This window comes from Suricata suricatta, chromosome 8 (assembly GCF_006229205.1).
Source record: "Suricata suricatta isolate VVHF042 chromosome 8, meerkat_22Aug2017_6uvM2_HiC, whole genome shotgun sequence".
Taxonomy (NCBI): domain Eukaryota; kingdom Metazoa; phylum Chordata; class Mammalia; order Carnivora; family Herpestidae; genus Suricata; species Suricata suricatta.
In genome coordinates, this window is record NC_043707.1 from 78,285,238 (window position 1) to 78,309,186 (window position 23,949).

The following is a 23,949-nucleotide window of genomic DNA, read 5'->3' on the forward strand; positions in this document are numbered from 1 at the left end:
AGAAAGAAAACCAGGTGAGTATGATGTGCTAGAATTTAAGTCAAATAAGTGTTTCAAGGATGAAAAAGTCATTAACTATGTCAAGTGGTCCTAATAAGTCAAGAAAGACAAGCATTAAGAAATGTCTATTGGATTTTGTAATACAGGTGTCACTGGTGGCCTTGACAACAGCAGCTTGGGTGGACTGTTTGGAGTAAAGGTATGACTGAAGTTCAGAAAAGAAAGGGACAGGGCACCTGAGTGACTCAGTCAGTTAAGTGTCCGACTTCAGCTCATGTCACGATCTCACGGTTCATGTGTCCAATCCCTACATCAAGCTCTGCTGTGCACAGAGCCCACTTCAGATATTCCACCTCCCTCTCTCTCAAAAAATTTTAAATTTAAATTTAAAAAATAAAAAATAAAATATTTTTTTAAAAAAAGAAAGGGGCAGCACATGAGACTGTAAGTACAGACAACTATTTTAAGCACTCATACTCTAAAGGAGAATGAGACAATGAGGCAATGGCCAAAGAAGAAGTGGGATTGTGAGAGGTGACATTTTTTTTGCTTTGTTTTGTTCCTTAAGAAAAGCCCACTTCTGTGCTCCTGAGAATGATCCAGTAAAGAGAGAAGGGAAAAGTGCTCAAGTGAGGTCTTACCTAGGTGGGAAGCTATGCAAATTCATATAAGAGGGGAAATTTTAGCCTTAGATAGGAGCACGAACACTTTGTCCATGGTAACATAGGGCACACAGAATCCATGTGTGCAGATGTGCACAGTGGGTGGGTGAAATGGGAGCTCAGAGACGTCCTCTGCAGAATGCTTCTGTTTTCTTAATAGTATAGGAAGTAAGGTCATTTACCTAAGGGTCAGGATGGAGGAGGAAATGTTCAAAGTTTGAAGAAAAAGGAGAAGTAATGAAATAATTGTCTAGGAGAGTAAAAGAGAGTAGACTAGAAATATAGGGTGTGGTTGCTGAGCAACACTGAGGGTTCTAAATAAAGTCAGCCTGCTAGGGTACAGAGGAAGTAATACTAATCCAGCTAAGGTATGAGGGTGGGATGAAGGGACGGGAGGGAGGGAAGGAGAGAATGAATATTTACAAAGGATTTCCACCTCTTTAGAATCATGATCTTGTTGGGTCTCTTCACAGACTGTTGTCTCATAAATTCACGCCTATAATTACATTTCTTTTGCTTAAAGTGCCCTTTCGTTTCTCCTCCAGGCTGAACACTTTTTCATTCTCTGTGGCTTCTTCTGATCCACAGAAAATCATTACATTTTCACATCCTTTGTGCCACCATTGTCCCTCATATGTACTTGTATCATTATAGTTACACAGTGCTGTGTAGTATTTTTAATGTTAGTCTTCCTAATGAACTACAGGCTTCTTCAGGGAAAATAAGCATCTCTGTGTTCTCACCTAACACACTAGGCATTCAACAACTGTTATTACAAGGAGCTGAATGGATAATATCCTACTTTTAATGAGAGTGTCAAACATTCCTGAATCTTTCTTTCCAACAAAGAAAATTAAAACTTGAATGAAATTTTAACAAAAGACCTTTCATGTGGACTGTGTAGTTGCCTGCAAATGTGATATGAAAAGCGGTGCTGTATATCTCCTTTCTCTTTATGCATCTCTACCAACGTGTTGCAATGCCTCATAAAATCTGAACTAGAGTTCCATTCTTTCAGGTAAATAAAATATAAATAAGAAATATCTTAATTTTTAAGAAGAAAATTAGCACTTCAATGTGAGAAACTTTTGTTGTGTGTATCTTTTGGGTTGTCTCCCAGCCCCTCTTTATCTGAGCTCCATACTTCCTTACGTCCTCCCCTTCACACCGTGAAAAGAACAGCTCCTAGTAGTTATGGTTGTACACGTAACCCCCATCCCCCAGCCACAATTGATTAGTATGAAAGTAACTACCTGAACCAAGCTGGGCTAGTAAGAGTTCTTTCTCAAAAATTTAGAATTTGGAACAAAAGAAAAATTTAGTCTTTCTTCTGGTGCTGAACTTATTACAAGTAAACTTAGAAACTATATGAGCAGTGTTCTTCCATGTAAATGAAAGAAGTAGAAGAAGGCTGTCTGTGAAAGAGAAAAATGATACAGACTCATCCAGAGTAGTTAATGAGACCGAGAAAGAGCCGGTAGTGTTGCAACACCTGGTTCTAGGTGTTCTGCTCAATTTTTGTGTGCTATGAGATAGCATGAATCTTATTCCTGCTTTAATCTAGCTCAAGTGGATTTCTGTTTCTTGCACCAAAAGAGTCACAGTGAAATTTATTAGAAATTCTCCAGCTAGGCACAGCTGGGTGGCCCAGTCAATTAAGCGCCCAACTCTTGATCTCAGCTCAGGTCATGATTTCACATTCGTGAGTTTGAGCCCTAGATCTAGTTCTTCGCTGACCCTGCAGATCCTGCCTGGGATTCTCTCTGTCTCTATGCCCCTCCCCTGACCATGCTCTTTCTTTCTCAAATTAAATAAATAAACTCTCCAACTAAAGTCTAAAGCCATTTTTCTTCTCCAATGAAGTAATGTGAGCCAGAAAAGAAGAAGAAGGAGGAAGAGGAGGAGAAGGAGAAAAATCAAAAGATAGATGATAAGAAGCTGCCCCTCCCCCCACTTGGTGTCTTTCTCTCTTCCTCTCTTCTCTCTCCCTTTCTCTTTCTCTCTCTCTCAAAATAAATAAATAAACTTCAAAAAAAAACTTTAAAAGAGATGATGAGATAAAGTCTCAAGTTCTCCTCAAATTTCAAGAGGAAATATGAGCTGTGAATGAAGGGAAGCCAATTCTTGACTATTATAGCTCAACTGTAATAATAGTACTGCTGCGGGTTTTTAAAAACAAGCAAACAACATGCCTGTTAAATTATTGGGTCTGTTAAATTATTGGGTTTTCAAATTCTAGCAATTCGCTGGAAAAAGAAAATTTGATCTCCCTTGAATTTCTCATAATTGGATTTTTTTCTTTAGTAAAAGAAATAAATGATCAATCATCAGACATCATCACAATAAAAAGTTTCTAAAGAGTGGGCTAACTTAGGAACACTTTGGGCTTGGTAATTATTTCAAGATATTTTTCAAATGTCTGTGGCTTTACCAAACCCAAAACTTGTTTTATGTTTTACCAAACCCCAAATAAGTTTTGCCAAGTATTTTTTTATATTTAATTTTTTGTCATGTGTATTTTATGTGAAATGTAATTCATATGTTTCTCATTTATTTATAAACAAATAACCAAAATTTTATTTTGTAAGAACTATTTAATGCTCACAGAGGCATTTTATCAACTGTCTAAAATATTTTAATGATCTTTTAATGCTTTTTCTCCAGAAATAGGCAAATTTTCTTTGAATTTACTTACAATTCTTATTCCCCATCCTTATGCCCCCAAGCTAATTAAAATACAAAAGCTACCATTTTTTTTTGTTTTTAAGAACAAATTAAGGAAGTACTATGTTTTTCCTAGTAAACTGAAGATAGAAAACTGAGGATATTTCTTGCCAACCCCTTACTCTTTCTCTTTGCTGTACTTTTACTATCTTTTTTTCCTATATATTATTAGTAAAAATATATATATTATGTATGTTTAATGGAAGAATTTATGACAGAGAATTTAAGCTTCTAGAAAAAGCGACAACCTGGTTAAAGTCTAAATAGCATAGGCAAAGATAAATATATTTAAATGAAGAAGTAACTGTGTAGCACCAAATTATCAATGATAATGTTAAAACCAAAAAACACTAGATAAAATTCACAAAAAGCCATTCTTGATGGCTGGTTCTTAAAGTAAGATGTATCAAGGGAGCTAATTAAAATATTTTATGCATCCTTTACCACTCCATTCTCTCCTTGATAGCCTCTCTCTCTCTCTTTCTCAAACACACACACACACAACACAACACAACACAACACACTCACACACATTTTTAAAATGAGATTTTAAAATTTAGCATTTGACATCCTAGTATGATCCTTTTCATCTTCTGAATAATCCAGAAGCTCTATACTACTCCAAGCAATCTACACATTTAATGCAATCCTTATCAAAATACCAACAGAATTTTTCACAGAGCTGGAACAAACAATCCTATAATTTGTATGGAGTCATAGAAGACACCAAACAGTCAAGGCAATGTTGAAAAAAGCAAAGCTGAGGGCATCACAACTCCAGACTTCAAGTTATATTACAAAGCTGAATAATCTGGAAGAATTATGCAAACTATCCTTGATCCTTTGGAGACACTCTTTACCTCTCTGAAATATAAACACCAACAGTAATAAAATGCTTCTATTTCATTTGAAGATTTAATTCTATTTAATTATTCCCATCTCTACATTAATAGTTTATTCCTTTAAGATTCTGTTCTTCTGATAAAAAATCCTTTCTATTCTTACATTCCCCGAGTTCAACTCCTCAAATTTCTACTCCTTTGCCTAGGTATTTCATTGTTTAAATAACATTTACTGGACACCTACTACATTCCAGGCATTCTTCTAGGTTCTAGGGGTATAAAGATAACCAAACTGATGAAAATCTTTGTCCTTTTGGAGCTTATATTCCAGGATATGTTGTTATTATAAAATTAACCAGACATAAAGGTTTCATAGTAGTTAGATCACTTAAAATTGCATTATATCTAAGGGTATACTTAAGTAGATTGATTAAGTGCTAACCATCACTTTAATTCATCATAACTATTTTCATCATAACTATTTTATTCCTAAGCTCTTTACAATTTCACCTGACATTTTTGCACCTTCTCTAATGTTTCCATCAAAAAAATACCATGCATAGTACTAGGACTAAAATCGCAGCCCTGACATTTCTATGAATTTTAAATTCTACTCACATTTCTGCCTGTGTAGCATATCCTTCTATGAGACACAGAAGTGATTTAAAGGATTCCACTTAGGAAGGCTTAGAAAAATTAAACAATCATCAGGAAAACACAAAATTCCCAAAGAAGTGTCACATTCACCTCATCACACAAAGTTTGGGATATCAAATTTCCGCAAACTTAATCACCATATATGGATTTACAACTACCTTGCCAATGGGAAAACATAACTTGCCAGCAGCGCTCAGTTTACAAAGAAGAAATTAAGCAATTTGCAAAACATTGTGCTTCAAGAGAGGAAGAGGCATAAAAATACTTCTCCTAGTAAGTGCAAGTTATTACTCAGAATAGATTTTGTTTAACAGTAATACACTTCTGCTTGGAATTTCCGGCCCAAGATCTCTCCTACAACTTGCTAAGTAGACATTATCCAGCAAATGCACTATTGTGGAGTCAAACAGTATGGCAGCAGAAGTGAGGATGAGAACACCACCTCAGCCATGTCCTAACTATGTGACCTTGGCTGGGTCACTTTAACCTTGTTGAGATTTATAGGGCTGCTGTGAGAATTTAATGCACCAGATACTACTTTTGGATCTCACTTCATCCTCACAACAACCCATAATAATTCAATAAGTAACATGCTGTAATAATTTAATAGGTATTTTAGAGATGAATAAATCATTTAAATCAAATGTCTACCACAGTATATGACGAATAATAAACACTTAAAAGTTAGTTCTGTTCCGCTACTGGGTAGAGCACAGAGATTCCCTTGTATGCATGAGGAGAGTAAAATGTGTACACAGCTGTTCAGTTATTTAATAATTGTCTTGGTATTAATAAAATGGTTCTGTTTACAAATATTTCTTGCAACACTAAGAGATGGTTCCAAAGTACAGGTCCCCCATCTTCTACTGCTTCAGATGAGCTTTTTCTATCACTTCACAAGTCAAACCAGCACAAGGCTTATTTTAAAGACAAAGACAGATGAACTTAGTTATCTCATATTCCCATAGAGCCCTTTGTTTCTTTTGGTGTCTCTTCAGAGAAAAGAAGGGCCAATTCTAAAAAGCGTCATCTCTCTTAAGGAAAGGTGGGTGGGCTTGTCTCCATAAATTCTCCTTTTCTTCTCCCCTTCCAAGAATTCTTTTATTGTTCACATTGTTGAAAACATTAAGGAGAATGGGTGATTATCTACATTTTTTTTTCAAGGGGAAGGATAATGCACACAACAGTTTGGTTGGTTAGTATCTGAAGACGAAAATCCCCAGAGACCAGGCAAAACTGGCCAGCGGATGGAGCTTTCCTGAAAGGAGCTGAGAGAGCACTAATGGAAATACCTTGGGTTATTTAATTGTTGCTGTTCTTAGCATTTTCTTTTCCATACAACATTCAATTGTTAGTCACCGATTCACAACATAAATGTGTCCTTGGAGAATCCTAAAGAGTCAGAATTTTAGTACAAACAGCCAGACAACAATTCTCTTCACCTACCTTGCTGGTCGCTCTAAAATTTAAGTCCTGGGTGCTGGTTTCCTTCTGAGCTCCATGATCATTGGGGACCACTTCATCATTTGCCTTTCACTGTAGGCTTTTCTTCCTATAATCACAACATTCATACATTAGGTTAGATGGTTTCTTTGGCTATAATTTAGTATAAACTCTTTTGTTTGGCAATCTGTTTGTATGCTTGGAAAACTTTCCTTTTCTGTAACAAGTTGTCTTAATATTTAAAAAATATTTTGAGCCATATTAACTTCTAATTCATTAATATAATGAATCCTGTATATCCTGTATACTTGAAAATACTCTAAGATTTTAGACTTGTTAATAACATTCTAAAAGTGAATTCTCATTGACAGTGAGCAAGTTTCTGGCATATATTTTCATGTTTTAATCTTCTGTCTAAATAGTTAAGCTGTCTAAATAGTTACTGAATTTCCAGTATATATTTACTGAAACTCAAAAAACATTCACTTCTGTATGTGTACATCATTGTACTAGGTACCACAATACGATAACAATTTTGAGATTTACACCAAAATAACTGCAGCAATGTCTATGTGATGGAGTAGGCAGTTAACTAGATACATGCAAGGAACAGAACGAGTGCTTTCCAACTCATAAAAGGGAAGAGACCAAGCTCCAAATAGCTAGTTAATACATTTACATTGTGATTTTTAAACCTCCCCCATCCCTGGGCAGAGAATGGCTGCCATGGCAGTTTTGACAAGGACCATATGGGGCCAAAAACTCTCTCTCTCAATCAGTTGGAGACCCCCCATTAGAGGATTGGCTGTGACCTTAGTCAGACACTTCCTTAGTTATGATCCACAACCTATCCAAACATAAAAAGAAGAGACAACCCTGACCAGTGGAACTGCCACCTCTGGGCCTGCCCACTCTCTCAACTTGAGAGTGTACTTTTGCTTAAACTGCTATTAAACACTTGCATGCTTAAGAGTTTGGCTCTGAATTCTTTCTTGGCCTAACTCAAGAACTAAGACCACAGACAAGACACACCATTGATATCTGAGTTATCAATACCCACAATAATAAAATCTCTATAATTCAATTAAAAATGCAATTGCATGGGTGGCTCAGTCAGTTAACCAACCCCCTGAGGCTTGATTGGCTCAGGTCATGATATCAGGGTTGGTAGATCAAGCCCCTCATGAGGCTCTGTGCTGACAATGCAGGTCCTTCTTGGGATTCTCTCTCTCTGCCCCTTGCCCTGCTTGTGAGCTCTCTCTCTCTCAAAATAAATAAATAAGCACTTTTTAAAAAGAATGTGATTGTATATAAGGTAATAATTATTTTCTCTATATTAATAGTTTTTAAACCCTTGAATAGTCTAAAATGTTTTCTATTCCTGCACTATTTTAACTCTTTAATATTCCATCCCTATGTCTAGGATACAAATTAATTGTCAAATTAAACAGCAAAAGGTAAACACAATCTCATTTTTTCAAAAGTGGTGGTTTTATCTCTCACTTTTCTAGAATATAATTACTTAATAAGTACCTGTTTTCAATATGCAGTCAGACTATATTCTTCAAGCAGCTGAGTAACTTGTTTTTATGTTCAACATTAAATGGTTCCACAGTTTATTATCACTATGAAGCCCAGCCATAAAATTTATATCAGTTTCATAGGAGGGTCCAGCTATCTGACAAAAGCAATACATTAGAACTTTATAATTTATAGAAAATTTAAAACAGTTCTCCAAATAGTCTAGTAAAAACAAGCTAAGACTATTCAGAGAACTATTTTAAGGGTTTTTTGGTAAATTATAAAGTTCTAACATTAACGTTTATTTCATATTATAGATATAGATGTTATATTGCCTGGGAACACCACCACTAGAATAGCAGCAATGAGCTTATCTAGCATCAAGATCTTGGTTTTTAAATTCCACTCTCTAATAAAAGGAATCAGAGGTTCTTGGATAAATGCACGATTCTAGGGCTGAGTCAGGGGAAAATATGAGATGAATGTGGAGCCTCTTCTTGTGCCAAAAAGTAAGAATGCATTCAAAGCACAATGGGATATGTCGAAAGGACATAGGTGCCAGCCTGAAAAAGATCCCCTGAATGAAATGAGGGGACAATTTAAGCTTCAAAATAAATAATGAAAGAAAGATATTATAGTCCTTCAAATAAAACAGGAATTCATAAGTCCATCCTGAGATAGAAAGGAAGGAAAAGGGAAAAGAAAGAAGGTAGACATGAAGGAAATTCAATAAGGAATAGGAAGTATAGCTATTCTCAAAGTACCTCTTCACAAAATATTCATTAATTACAAAGAGTAATTACAAAGATAAGCTGGCAGATACCTCCCTAATCAAATAATCAAGGATCACTAAGTGAGTGATGATCACCTCCTCAATGATGGGACAAATAGAAGTCATGATGGGATACAATGATAAGAACCCAGTATCACTTCTGTTATATTCCTGCCAAAGACACATAAACTGAATCCAACCAATGGAAAACAAGAAAAACATGCCTTGAGGACATTCCACAAAATAGCTGCTCCATAATCTTCAAAAGACATTTTCAAGGGGCCCCTGGGTGGTTCATTCAATTAAGTCTTGGTTTCTTCAGATTCTCTCTCTGTATCTCTGTCTCTGTCTCTCTGTCTCTCTGTCTCTCTCTCTCTCAAAATAAATAAATGAGCTTTTTTTAAAAGGCATTTTTAAGATAATTCATAAAAATTGCATGGTTTTTGAGGAGAGATGGTAGTAATACATCAGTGTTAATTTCCTAATTTTGATGGTTTTCTTGTAGTCCATTAGGAGAATGTAAGCAGTGGTAGGAATACACTAAACTACCCGAAGATAATGGGAAATTCAAGAACGCAACTTGCTCTCTAATAATTCAGGGGAAATTTTTTTTCTTTTTACTCTTCTTGCATTTTCCTGTAAATCTGAGATTGCTTAAAGTAAAATAACTTTTTATAAGTAAACACACTGATAAAAAGTAACTGAAGTACAAGAACTTTGAATATATCATGAAAAGACAGAAGCAGGTTTCTATGACAGCTCTGAAGGCTGAAATCCACTGACACAGCCCACATCTTTGTTTACCTACTGGCATGAAAAACCCTTTCTGCTATCATGATTTCATATCCAAGCTAATTTTTCAAATCCAAAATTCACACCTCATAAGTTTATTTCAATAGCAGACAGTTTGTGATAAGTATAGTTTTAAGAATGTGCCATTAAAAAATGGCAGTTACCCTAAACCAAAGTGGCTGACAAGTTGACAGTCATCAGCAGTGAATATGTGGCCAAAGGAGGTACACAAAGGACACATAAAATTACTTACAGAGTGCAAAATCCTAGCACATAAAGAAAGTCTTGGGTTTTTGTCTCCGGTGACTAATCATTTAAGAGTGTTCATACATAAAACTTTTCTAAAGTAGTCTAATCCATGGTCTGATAAACATTCATCAAACATTATCTAGGTTTGGGTCACTCCAAATATGAACCTAAAGCTAGTGACCATGCAGATATTCTTGTATCCTTAAGTCAAGTCAGAAGCTTCTACTGTTCCAGCTCAAGCTTCCAACTCCAGTAGGGAGTTTATAACACATCACAGATAAAGGCAACCTCTTTCATTTTCAAAATTAATTATATATTCTTACTGTGGTTTGCATTTTACCAAGTTCCTCCACCTCAGGGAATATATTCATCTTATTTTTATTTAAATGGTATCTACTCTGTATCCTTTTTTTTTGTCTATTTTTTCTTCCCTTAGTAAAACATGAAAATACAATTATTTATTATGTCAAGAAATATTTCTCAGAACTTGGCTGCACAGAATTCTCCTTAATAGAGCCTTTAAAAAAAGACTGTTTCTGGGGTGCCTGGTTGGCTCAGTCATTTGAATGTCTGGCTCTTAATTTCAGCTCAGGTCATGATTTCACAGTTCATGGGTTCGAGCCCCACATCAGCCTCTATGCTGATGGTGTGGAGCCTGCTTGGGATTCTCTCTGCCCCTCTCCTTCTGGCTCGCTCTCTCTCTCTCTCTCAAAAAAAATAAACTTAAAAAAATTATTTTCTTGTTAGTTGACATATAGTTGACAATTTGTATCTGGATAGCTGGTTATTTCCTTTGGAAAATTCCCTAAAATGAAATCGCTGGCCCAAAATATGCACCTGAAGGCTTTGAGAGTGTTAACAAATTGCCTTCAGAAAGGTTTTAAAAATTTCTTCTCCCATGAGCCTCTTCCCCTCTTCCTTGCCTGCACTATTATCAAATTTCAGTGCAATGAACTGAATTATTAAAATGTTAAATAATTGTACCTAACTGGGTAGGCCACTCCTTGGGAAACTATTGTTCAGAGAGTCAACATCTTTTGAGTGCTAAAGAATTTTCTTTATTTGTTTTTTGTTTGTTTTTCCAAAAACACGATTGCCTTAAAAGGCTGGTTATCTGCTTATCTCCAAGAGAAGAACCTTCTGGACACTACCATCTTTCATTGAGTTGTCTGGCTAAAGTAAATTGCTCACAAAAAAATATTTACTTCTTTGGACTTCTTTCTGAGTTCTACACCAGTCATTTCAAGTGTTGCAACTCCTTTTCTTTGCCAAAATCAGCTCATTCACCAACTGTTTTTAATTAGCTATGGTTGAAATGGTGTTTGCATTTATCCCCCTCCCCTTTTGGGAAACAAATTTCCAAAACAATTACCTATTGGGCTGGGAGTCTCATGCTTTTGCTAAGCCTGAGGGGGAATGTGTGTGTGTGTGTGTGTGTGTGTGTGTGTGTGTGTGTGTGCATGCACGTGCTTGTTTTGGAAAGTTTGTAAATCCATTTAGTTCTTTCTGGGGAACAGTAGCCAAATAAGCATAGGTGCCATTTTGACAGAATGGTTATTAAAATACTATATCTTTTTTTAGCAGTTCTACTTGGGTTTGGTTTTCTTAAGTACTACTACAGCAAACATAAGATTATGGACTCCACATCATTATAAAAGTAAAGGTACAAAGACACAAGATAAGGCAATTGGGTTTATCTAATTGAATATATTTAGAGAAAAGTATACTTAATGTTTATGAGCAGATACCTAATTTACTTACTTGGGTTTTTCAAGATTAATCTTTCTCACATTGCCAAGAAGTAAAATTTCCTCTCTTTACTACCCCATTACAGTTTTTTATTTGAAATATAGTATAGAGGCTAATGTAGTATAAAAAAAGATATTGTAAATGCAGTGAGGGGGGAATCCTGATATTACTTTTATTGTGTAACCCTTTTAATTCTAATGTTTGCTTTAACATAATGAAAAATTGAACCTAATGTTGCATAAAAATCATCTTTGTTTAAATTTCCTTGCTCTTACACATGATCCACTTGGAATAAGGAAAATGGAATTGGAATTTTGCATTAATTAACCTAGAAGAATGATGTCTCCTTGTAGTTTTCAGGGGCCATTACATATTCCAAGTTCTGGCAGCACCATAGTTTGATCTAGTACACAGGGTAAAACATCTAAATGGTTGTGTTTCTTGAGAACGCCTAGACTGAGTAATAAGGCTAAATCGGGAAACCAACTCCACAGTTTATGAGGCTTCTCAGGATTCTGCTTGACTGTAATAGCTCAAAAAAAAATCATTTCAGTTTCAAAATGGGGCTTTTGGTTTTTTTGCACACAATCCATTTTCTTTTAGTCTGGAATTTCCTCATCTGATTTTTTGAGGAATCTTGTGGATATTCCCTTTACCAGAGCACATAATTTTGGATACATTAGGGAGAACAAGTTACATTTGACTCTTGAGCAACATGGGTTTGAACTACATGGGTCTACTTTTATGTGGATTTTTAAAAATAAATAAAATAATATGGTATTGTAAATATATTTTCTTTTTCTTATGATTTTCTTAATAACATTTCATTTTTTCTAGCTTACTTTATTTTAAGGATATGGTATATAATACATATAACATATAAAACATAAGGCCTTCAGTCAACACACGTTGTTAGTAGTTAAGTTTTGAGGAGTCTCAAATTATGAGCAGATTTTCAAGTACATGGGGGTCAACACCCCTAACTCCTGTGTTATTAAAGGGCCAACTGTATTTTGTAGTTGGGCGCAACATCTCTACACATGCTGAGAACCAGCTCCTATAGGAATTGGGCACACCAAGCTCAGGCTGAGCTCTGGACACAACAGACAAGTGGGATTGCAGGATGTGGACTCAAAGAGAGCTGTGCTCTAAACCTGTTTCTATCACTTGCCGGCTGTGTGACCTTGGGTAAGTCATTTGACCTTCATGCCTTAGTCTTCTCATTTGTAGAACAGGAAAGATGGCAATTCTTGCCTGACAGCATTACATATAAAGCACTTCACAATATTTACAACATTACATGGACTGCAATATTCTAGCTACTTTTGTTATCTCTTTTAAATTTTGCTCTGTCTATGGTCCAGAAAGCATTAATAGAAAAAATGAAAACGAGATTACATTCAAAATTTAAGCTCATTGGAATGTTTCAAATTTTATCATTTCCCTTCCTTTAGCTACTCATGATATAGCTGGTTTTATAAATTCCAGCAATTCATGTGCTTACATATGTAATTTAAATATGTAGTTTTCTTACATTTTCTCACATTTAAAAAATATTTTCCAAACTAAAAAAAGTGACAAAATCCAACATTCATTTGGAAAAACTCAGCATAGCTTTAAATTCAGCTACTTAAACATTTTTTGAAAGCTCTAAAATTATCAATGAGAAAAAATTATTTTAATGAGGTCTAAAGAGGCATATTTTTCCATGAGAGAATTAATTTTTTCCCATAATATTTTATTGTCAAATTGTTTTCCATACAACACCCAGTGCTCTTCCCCTTAAGTGCCCTCCACCATCACCACCACCTCTTTTCCCCTCTCCCCTTCCCCTTCAACTCTCAGTTCATTCTCAGCATTCAATAGTCTCTCAAATTTTACATCCCTCTCTCTCCCCAACTCTCTCTCCCTCCTCCACTCCCCCTGGTTCTCCATTAGGTCTCTCCTGTTTTCCTGCTAGACCTATGAGTGCAAACATGTGGTATCTGTCCTTCTCTGCCTGGCTTACTTCGCTCAGCATGACACCCTCAAGGTCCATCCACTTTCCTACAAAGGGCCATATGTCATTCCCTCTTATTGCCATGTAGTACTCCATGGTGTATATATACCACATCTTCTTGATCCACTCATCAGGTGATGGACATTTAGGCTCTTTCCATGTTTTGGCTATTGTTGACATTGCTGCTATGAACATTGGGGTACATGTGCTCCTATGCATCAGCATTTCTGTCTCATGAGAGAATTAATTTATTTATTCACCAAAGTTTCATTCAGTGAGCACCACTGAGTACCAACTACGTTAAATATCTACTAAGTAGGTATTAAACACCTATTTCAAACAACGGGCAGCTTGAAGCAGCCTCTGGCCTCACAGAGCAAACTAACACCATTCAATTCATACCGTTCAAAGTCCTAGAAAACTTGATAGGTTGGTTCTAGGATTGATCATTTCCAACACATAGTCACTTTAAAAAAATGAATAAATAAGTAAATAAATATTTAAAAATTAACTTTAAAAAATGAATAAACAAAACATTCAGATTCTATTTACAACTGTTTTTCCTGGAGCTTCTCCTACTTAACTAGACCACTAGACTAATTTGAAGGTCTATGAGGAATGTTGACTTATTTTTATGAAATAAAATAATAATATAATAATAAAATAAACTAATTTTACAAAAATGATATATTAGTCAAACTTATTAAATAATAAAATAATAATTAAATAAAATAATTTTTATATTAGTTGAACTTATTTTTATGAAAACCCAATGGCTGTGTCTGTACAATGACAAAGTAAATTATTTTTAAGATGTTAATTTCAGCTCAGCTTAAGCTGGAATCACATAAACTACCCCCACAGAACAGTTTCGAAGATTAAATGATATAATGTTTATATATATTATGTATATTTGCACATATGTATATATATAACACCTCGTACAGAATAAGAACACAATAAATGACTACCATTAGTATTATTATTTACAGCTATGGCAACAGGGAGAAAGATCCACATCCATAGGTTAATGTATAGTATTAGTCTTTGCCTTACGTGACTAGTATGCTTTATAGTGCAAATTTAACTTCTGCAATAACAATTTTCATATTATATTTTCCAATTATTGAGAGGCCTTCTCTAATAATTTGCATATGTTGATTTCTCATAATAATTCTGAAATGTATGTATTCACTTTATCATTTGACAGAGGAGGAAACTGAAGCTCTTTGAAGGAAATAATCTGACCAGGCTGACATGGTTAGTAAGTGGCAGAACTGGGATTCAAACCCAGACTCACCTGACTCCAGAGTTTTTCCATGTGTCATGCTGCCTGTATTGGAAGACTTTTGTTAGTACAATTAAATATATAAAATTGTTTTTCAAACTGTTCTTTCTTCTTGAGTCCAGAATTCCTAGAGACTCCAAAAAGATGTCTGGGATTTGTGAACACTATTTCTTTTTTTTTTTTTTAAATAGTGTATTGTCAAATTGGTTTCCATACAACACCCAGTGCTCTTCCCCATAAGTGCCCTCCACCATCACCACCACCTCTTTTCCCCCCTCCCCCTTCCCCTTCAACCCTCAGTTCATTTTCAGCATTCAATAGTCTCTCAGGTTTTGCGTCCTTGTCTCTCCCCAACTCTCTTTCCCTCTTCCCCTCCCCTAGGTCCTCCATTAGGTTTCTCCTGTTCTCCTGTTAGCCCCATGAGTGCAAACATGTGGTATCTGTCCTTCTCTGCCTGACTTATTTCGCTTAGCATGACACCCTCAAGGTCCATCCACTTTCCTACAAAGGGCCATATGTCATTCCCTCTCATTGCCATGTAGTACTCCATTGTGTATATATATATACCACATCTTCTTGATCCACTCATCAGGTGATGGACATTTAGGCTCTTTCCATGTTTTGGCTATTGTTGACATTACTGCTATGAACATTGGGGTACTTGTGCCCCTATGCATCAGCATTTCTGTGTCTCTTGGGTAAATCCCTAGCAGTGCTATTGCTGGGTCATAAGGGAGTTCTATGGATAATTTTTTGAGGAACATCCACACTGTTTTCCAGAGCAGCTGCACCAGTTTACATTCCCACCAACAGTGTAGGAGGATGCCCATCTCTCCACACCCTCGCCAGCATCTATAGTCTCTTGATTTGTTCATTTTAGCCACTCTGACTGGTGTGAGGTGGTATCTCAGTGTGGTTTTGATTTGTGTTTCCCTGATGATGAGTGATGTTGTGAACACTATTTCAACACAACCACACATAAAGAAAATGTTTGACTTTTGTTACCAGAATAATTTCCCAATATCAGAAAAATTGAAGATGATTTTTTGAGACAAGAGCATCACCCGGAGAACTTAAGGTTTGTACTGATAACATACAGTTCCTTTCTCTCTCTCATGTACCAGAAACCATAAGACAAATGCAAGAACAGTAGAGGTTTATCTCTGAACTGAACACATCCATACTCCTTTGTGCTATCTGTCCTCCTCTCTCATGGTTGAAGAGACTGAAGCAGGTTTAGAAATCATACCAAAATTGTTAACAAACATGTTTCTGCAAAAAATTGAGAATATGAAATATCTTTCACTTAAAAATGGAAATGTAGCCACAGTCATAATTGCTACTAGCTTTACTGATACATGCAGGGGAACTTAATGAATCAAACTTTGGGTCCCTTTAGAAAGTCCAAAGGAGATGAAAATGCAAGCTGAACAGTTACCCCTGAAATAAATAGAAGCACACTGTTAAGGCAGGCAAAGAATCTCCATGAAATACAAAAATGAATAAGACTTGAAGTACTTTCGTTTTAAGGCAGAAGATGAAATTTGATGAATTAATATGATTTATTAGTGAATTTGTGATTTTCTTAAATCACATGTAGTAATTTTAGAGGCAAGTACTCATTTAAATACTCTAAATGTCTCTCCAATCTGATTTCTCATTTATTTTCTGAATTAACCAATTTCTTAAGATACTTAACATATTCACCAACAGTACATATGTTGTTGACTCTCTTCCCTAAATGCAGAATTGAGATCTTTAACCTTCTCAATACTTAGGAATCATAGGAATGGGGAGGGATACCCCCAGAGTTCTTTCGCCTCGTCATACCAATCATCCCCACAACCTCAAGCAGAGCTGATTGAGCCAAATACACATCAATACAAATAAAAGATTGCAAGAGACTTGGCAGGTCTTTGTGTGTCGTCTGAACATTTTCCATAGGCAACGCCAGCTCCACCACCACTTAGCTACTCCTATTCTCCTTGCAATCAAAACTCCAGCATCTGGAAAGAATAATCTTAATTTTTAACATGTTAGTCCTTAGAGGACTCATGAGAGTAGAGAAAATAAGAAGCGCTCGAGGATGTCTAAGTCACTTATAAAGTTAAGTTATTAAAAAAAAAAGTGGTCTTCCTTTCCCCTACATTTATAGTTAAAGAGGGAGAGCAAAACTTACTTGCACAGGATTCTACCTTTTATTGCCACTTATAACATCTTGCAAATCTTACGGATTCTACTGGCACTTGCAGCAATAGCAAGAGTGTTCCTTCAGTAAACTCTAAAATGGTAGATTCGGGTACTATCATTCATGCTTGTTAAATTCTTAGAAGTCTTTTTTTAAAGTAATTTATTTATCTAGAGAGAGAGAGAGAGACAGAGTGAGCACAAGTGGGGGAGGGGCAGAGAGAATCCCAAGCACGCTCTGGCTGATGGTGCAGCATCAGCGCAGAGCCCATCTCACCAACTGTGAGGTCATGACTTAAGCTGAAACCAAGAGTCAGACACTTAACCAGCTGAGCCACCCAGGCATCCCTAAATCCTCAGAAGTTTTAAGTGGCTATAGATCATGGTGGTGATCGTACTGGAAAGCAGCTTGAGGCCACAGGGCCAGATGAGACTAAATTTCAATCCCCGCTCTGCCACTTACTGATTTTGTTACCTTGGGCAAATTACTAAACTCTCACAGAGTCTCGGTTTACTCATCTATAACAGAGGGCTACTTGGGACAACCCTGCAATTTTAAGAAAATTGAACATTCTATAATTGAGCATTGTGCGTGAGACACAATAGGTGCCCAGTAAGTGTTGGTTGAAATAAAATTAAATGAAATACCTACATGTATCAGACCCTTAAAGCCCCTTGGAAAACTAATGAAGGGGGTTGTGGTATAATGCTAAAGATTAATACACTAACCATAACGAAGAGTTACCCAACCTGAGTTGGAAATACTCAGCAAAATATAGGAAACTCACCCGGAAGTAGGAGGATATCAAGACTCAGATGCAGCCCTAAGTTGATCACTGCTCAAAAGTATTGACTTTGAGTTCTGCACGGGTGAGGCCTATTCAATGTCCTCAGGTTACCTTTTATAGACACAAATCTCATTCTCTGTGGATAAATACTTCCAGTTCTAAGAACTGGGCCACCAACACCACTCCAAGAGCAGTGGCTGAAGTCAAGCCATGAGAGATCACTGCCCTAGGGCAAAAGAAATAGGGCTACAGCAATAATGGAAACCACAGTTCACAGTGAGGAGCATTCAGGACCCACAGGTACAGCCAAAAAAAGACCACCTGGTGGAATCAGAGCACAGATCATCACGATGCCTACTCATCTTGGTTGACCTGGAAACAAGGACTATAGAGAAGAATCCTATTTTATTCAGTCAATATGTATTTGATTCCGTGTAAAAGCCATGTTTTAGGTCCCACTTCTGATCTGACTATAATTTTGTGGAAAAAGAAGTAGTTCTATGAACTCTTTGGTATAGACAGCTAAGAAAATGGATATCAATGGACAGAGATGAGAATGTAAAACAATCATAATCTCAGCATTTTCTTGGTTACTTTGAAACAAATACTTCAGAGACCTAAGCTTTAGATTACCTGATTGTGAATTTGGACACAATTCTACTCACCCTGAATGCGCCTCAAAATAATTCTGAGTTTCTAATGATGTCTTACACATAGAATTTCTTGTAAAGAGGGGATATAGTTTTGTTCTTATTTTAAGTAACAAAAGTAATCTTCTAAGTAGTAGGATGGAGAAAGTCTCACTAATGAAGATAATCTAAGCTTAAGACACATCCAGTTTAGGGGCACTTGGATGTCTCAGTCGGTTAAGCAGTAGACTTTGGCTTAGGTCATGATCTCATGGTTCATGAGTTTGAGCCCCACATCAGGCTTATTGCTGTCAGCACAAATCCCACTTCAGATCCTGTGCCCCCTCTCTCTACCCCTCCCCTGTTTGCTCACTGTCTCTCTCAAAAATAAATAAACATTAAAAATATTTTTTTAAGATGCATCCAGTTTAGAACTCTCAAAGAGAGTTTTATCCCAGGAGACTCACAAAAAAATAACAGTAATTAACCTTAAAGTAGATAACTATACAAAGAGCTACAGAAACACAATGAATTATGTTTGTGAGGTCATTGAAAGGGTGACATATAAGTGAGTAGGAGCCTGCCAAAAGAACAAGTGTCAAAACATGTGTGTGTAGGTAGGAGGGGTGGGACATACCGGGTAAAAAGGAACATGTGAGCAAAGACATAGAGAGGCATAAAAGGACATATGTTTCAGGATCAGTAAGTACTCTTGTTTGCCCACAGCTTAGGACACATAAAAAAGACTAGAGACTGGAAAATTCATCAAGAATCAGAGTGCAAAAGCATACTAAGGAATTTGATGTTTTTTCATCAGCAACAAGAACACCACTCAATATTATTAAGCAAAAAGAGTAACATAATCAGATTTCTGTTTCAGAGAGCTCACATCAGTGGCAGTAAGCAAAACAAATTGAAGACACTTACAAATAGCTATATATTGATTGCTAAACATATGTCACTTAAGTGCTTTGCTCCAGGAGGCCAGAAAGAATGTGTGTCTTGTTCACTGTTCTATCTCACTGGATAAACAGTGCCTAACACAGTGACTGGCTTATCACCGTGCTTTACAAATATTTGTTGAATTAATTCATGGCTATTGGAATTATGATGGAGATTTTTAAAGATGTACTTCAACCTTATCGTTGTGCTTAGTGCTGCAATATGTGACACTATTATCACATATTTATATCTTAGTTATCTTTGGAATCCTAGCACCCGGCTCATTCCCTGGCATTGTAACAGGAGCTCAATAAATTTTGTGAACTGGAACTGAGCATGAGAGCATTCACAAGACTTGCCCAAATGGACACAGGAAATATGAGTACTATTGACCTTACCAAAACAATGATTTCCAATGATGTCCAAATTGTTATTGACACATTTCATTTTGACCTGAATTTGCAGGTAAGTCCATCCTGAAAAGTAAAACAGCCACCCTCCAGAAAACATATATGTGTTTTTACTGGTATGTGGACTATGAAGTATAAAAATATGACAAATCAGGCGGTTAACCAGGCAATGGCAGAAGCCCACTATTGACATGATGGACTTCTAGATGTGAATGAGTATAGTGCTTTAATTTCTAAATTATAATGAAAACATTAAATTTAAGGGGAGAAAACAGTAAGTTTATGAAAATAATTATTACAATACTGTTGCCATTTTTTTCTAAGTTAAAAATGGCCTAAAATAACGCCACATTGATCTAGCTAATGTATGCTCAATAGACTATTACATTTTTTGAGTAACTCTTCACAACAGTGAAGGTAAGAAAAAAAAGAAAAAAATAGACACTAGTCTTTCTTGTTGTGTGTATGGAACAAAAGTGACTGCTTTAGGAAACTTATTACAGATTAAATTCTAAAATTTATTAGCAATGTTAGGTAGATTAATGGGCCAAGGCAAATTTATTTACTTCATAATAAAGATATTTAAAACTTTGTAAAACCTTCAATATATTTTTTATATAAGCTAATAATTCTTATAGGTCATATATACACATGACTAAATCCAACAACCAAACCATTGAGAATGCCATCAAATGAGTTATTTGTCATTACATAGAATAATGAAATGTGATGTTTTTGCTGAATTCAGTCAAATTTATTTGCCTATGCGGACATAACCACATTGTGAGAAAGACTTGCAAATGATATCAAGACTTATTACATCCTAACACAGCTTGGCCCAGAAAGCAATTGACTTGGCAAACAAATAAGATAATTTATAAACAAATAGAACTTAGTAGTCCCAGAGTTGCTGTTGAAACAGAAAACAACACATCAGTAGAAAAAATATAAACATAATTCCTGGGAAAGAGGACGTTGGTTGGTTACATGAAGTGCCCCCAACATTCAGGAAGAGACATGTTTAAAAATGAGAAAATAAGAGCAAACAGCATACAAGTCTTATGCAACAAAAGGAAAGGCAGAACACTAACACTATTGTCTTAGTCTGTTTTGGCTCCTGTAACAAAATACCTTGGATTGGGTGCCTTAAACAACAGACAGTTATTTCTCACATTTTGAGAGCTTAGGAAGTCCAATTAAGATGCCTGCAGATTCAGTTTTTACTGATGACTCTTTTCTTGGCTTGCAAATGGCGGCTTTTTAGCTATGTCCACATATGGCCTTTCCTCAGTGCCTGCACAGAGTGGAAAATCTCTCCCCCTCTCTCTCTCTCTCTCTCTCTCTCTCTCTCTCTCTCTCTCCCTCTCTCTCTCACTTTCCCTCTCTGCCTCTGTCTTCCTCTTCTTTTAAAGGCACTAATCCCATCACAAGGGTCTCACAGTTGTGACCCACGCTAAACCTATTTCCCAAAAGTCCCAACTCCCAAAACCATCACATTGAGGTTTCAAGCTTCAACATTTGAATTTTGAAGGGAAACAAATATTCAGTCTATTACATCTGTAAATTCCTAAATTTTATTATTAGCAATTCCTTCTGTCATGATAAGTTCTGGTGCTTTCTGTCTAGAGGTCCTTTAAGAAATATTATTCCTGGGCAATGCCTGGGTGGCTCAGTCCTAATTTCAGTTCAGGTCATGATCTCATGGTTTGTAAGAAGGAGCCCCTTGACAGGCTCTGTGCTGATAGCATGAGGCTATCTCTGCCCCTCTCCCTCTCGTGTGCAAACTCTCTCTCTCTCAAAAATAAATAAACTTAAAAATATATATTTAAAAAGGAAATATTATTCCTGGAAGGAATAACATCTTACCTGGAAGAGATCAGAGGCTATATGTGAGAACACAGAGCACCAATGTTAGGAATGAAATGCTAACAGGCACAAAAAGAAAATATAGAATCACTGGAAACAAAGAACTGATTTCCCATCGTTTGCACTAGTAAATCATAAAGACAGCACATAGCAAAAATATTCCAAACAATTTCTAAACAACACATTATACAATTCAGTAATGATTATTTTAAGAATCTGCAATATGATCTATCTTCTTATGAACTCTGAGGCCCATTAAAAATTGTTCTTTGCTTGCTCAGAGTTTTATGGGTCCCCTGGACAAAAGCCCTGTTAGCTTTCAGAGCTAGGTGTTCTAGAAGCCCATCACTCCCCTGGGACTCTTAAAACCTGGGGCACTAGATGTAGGGTCTAAACCCTTCACTCCTCAGGGAGAAGCAGGGAGTTGGGGGTTCCTGCCCATATGCATGGTGCTACATTGGTTTTGAGATTTATTGTGACAGTGTGCCTTATCCTTTCCTACCTGTCTCTATGTGGTTATTTTCTCAGTCATTAGATGTGTAGGCATCAGCTAGTTTCTAGATCTCTTTCAGAGGGAAGGGCTCCATGGGTAGCTGTACAATCAATGTAGGAAGGGTGAAGCTCAGGAGCCTTCTGTGTTACCATCTTGGATGACTCTCTTCCTGAACTCTCCGGCACGAGATATTCTTAATGAAATCACATATTTTACTGATAAAAAAAACTAAAAATTTCTTTCCACAACAAGCCACTTTTCATATACTTGAATTCTTCTGTTTATATATCATGATTTATTTTTCCTTTTTTAATCAAATAGAAAACTGAAAAATATTTAAAAAATGAAAATATAGAAAGGACATTCACCCATAGTACGCTTATCACAGATAACTAGAATTAACACTTTAATGTTATTTCTTTTGGGGGTTTTCCCTATTTGTATTTTGAAAATAAATCCAGATTGTTTTTCTGAATCCACTTTTTTTTTTCAAGTAGGCTTGTGCTCAACATGGGGCTTTACTTACAACTGGATAAAGAGTCACATGCTCTGTTGACTGAGTCAGCCAGGTACCCCAATGTTTTCTGAATCTAAAGTCAAATAACATTGCAGTGGGCATACGTAAGACTTACTATTTCTCTATTTTTTGTTCTTTAAATATTATTTCATTAGGATACATTTCCAGAGGAGGGAAAATATAGCCAGGAGTGGGTCAGGAATAATGAATGGATCAAAAACATGATGTCTATTACCCCTTTGTCTTTCAAAAGTATAGGCAATTGCTTCTTTCACTTCATCCTTGATATTAGAATATTATTTTTAAATCTTCACTTAATAGGTGAAAATGAAACCTCATTCTTGTCTTAATTTTCGTTTATTTATTTGCTGTACAAAGATCATTTCACATATTTATTCGTCATTTATGTTTCTTCTTATAAAGAACTTTTCTTTTTATTACCCTTTAACCACCTACTATTTAGGTATCAGAACTTTTACCATCAATTTCTATTTATCCCATATATACTGAAAATAATATTGCTTTATCATATTTTATATATTTTTTAATTTTAAATTTTAATTATATTTTTTAAGTACACAAAGATATTTTAAATATTTGTGTATTCAAATCTTTAGAACTTACCATTTTATAGCAGAATATATTTCAAAAAGGAAACTTTACCCTGCTCCCCCAGCTCATTTGGGGCAAAAAATAAATAAAAACATGCTCTTGACATAAGTAATGTGAGATTTTGTTTTCTTTTACTTGGAAAGAGTAATTAATCCTAAGACATGACCTTCTGCAGGATGAGGTTCAAATAGAAAATTCTGAAACACAGGAAAGAATAACAGCCATATGCCTAGATCAGGCAGTTAACTCAGAGGAATTATTCAAAACCAGAGAAAAAATGCATGCCTAGTATTTTCCAAATCTAAGAATCTCACCACTATTTTTTCTGGGAAATCTTCCCTTCCCTAAAGACCACAAACCACTTCTAGGCCTTCAAGATAGTAGGGAAATTACATCAATCAAGCTTTGAAATTCACAGTATATAAATACAAGATAATAATCACAGTAGGGCAAACCACACACAACTATCAATATGTTTATTCAATTGATTACCAGAAAGAAAACAAAGCTGTTCAAGGGAAAAGACCATTTCATTTTTCTATCTGAGGTACCTTTTTGCCTTTTCCTCTTTACTCCACCTATTTAAATCACTCAATATCCAGATCATTGCCCCCTCTTTTGTCAAATTTTCCATGATCATGTTGTTAAATATAATCTCTCCTTCTGAATGTCCTTTTGTGAATCTCACCTTTGTGGTCCTATCATTGAACTTTATTGCATAATTTTTTCTACACTTGGCATAACCTCTCCTTCTTAACATGCTATCACCACCACCACCACCCTTCACAGACTAGATTGCAGCAATGA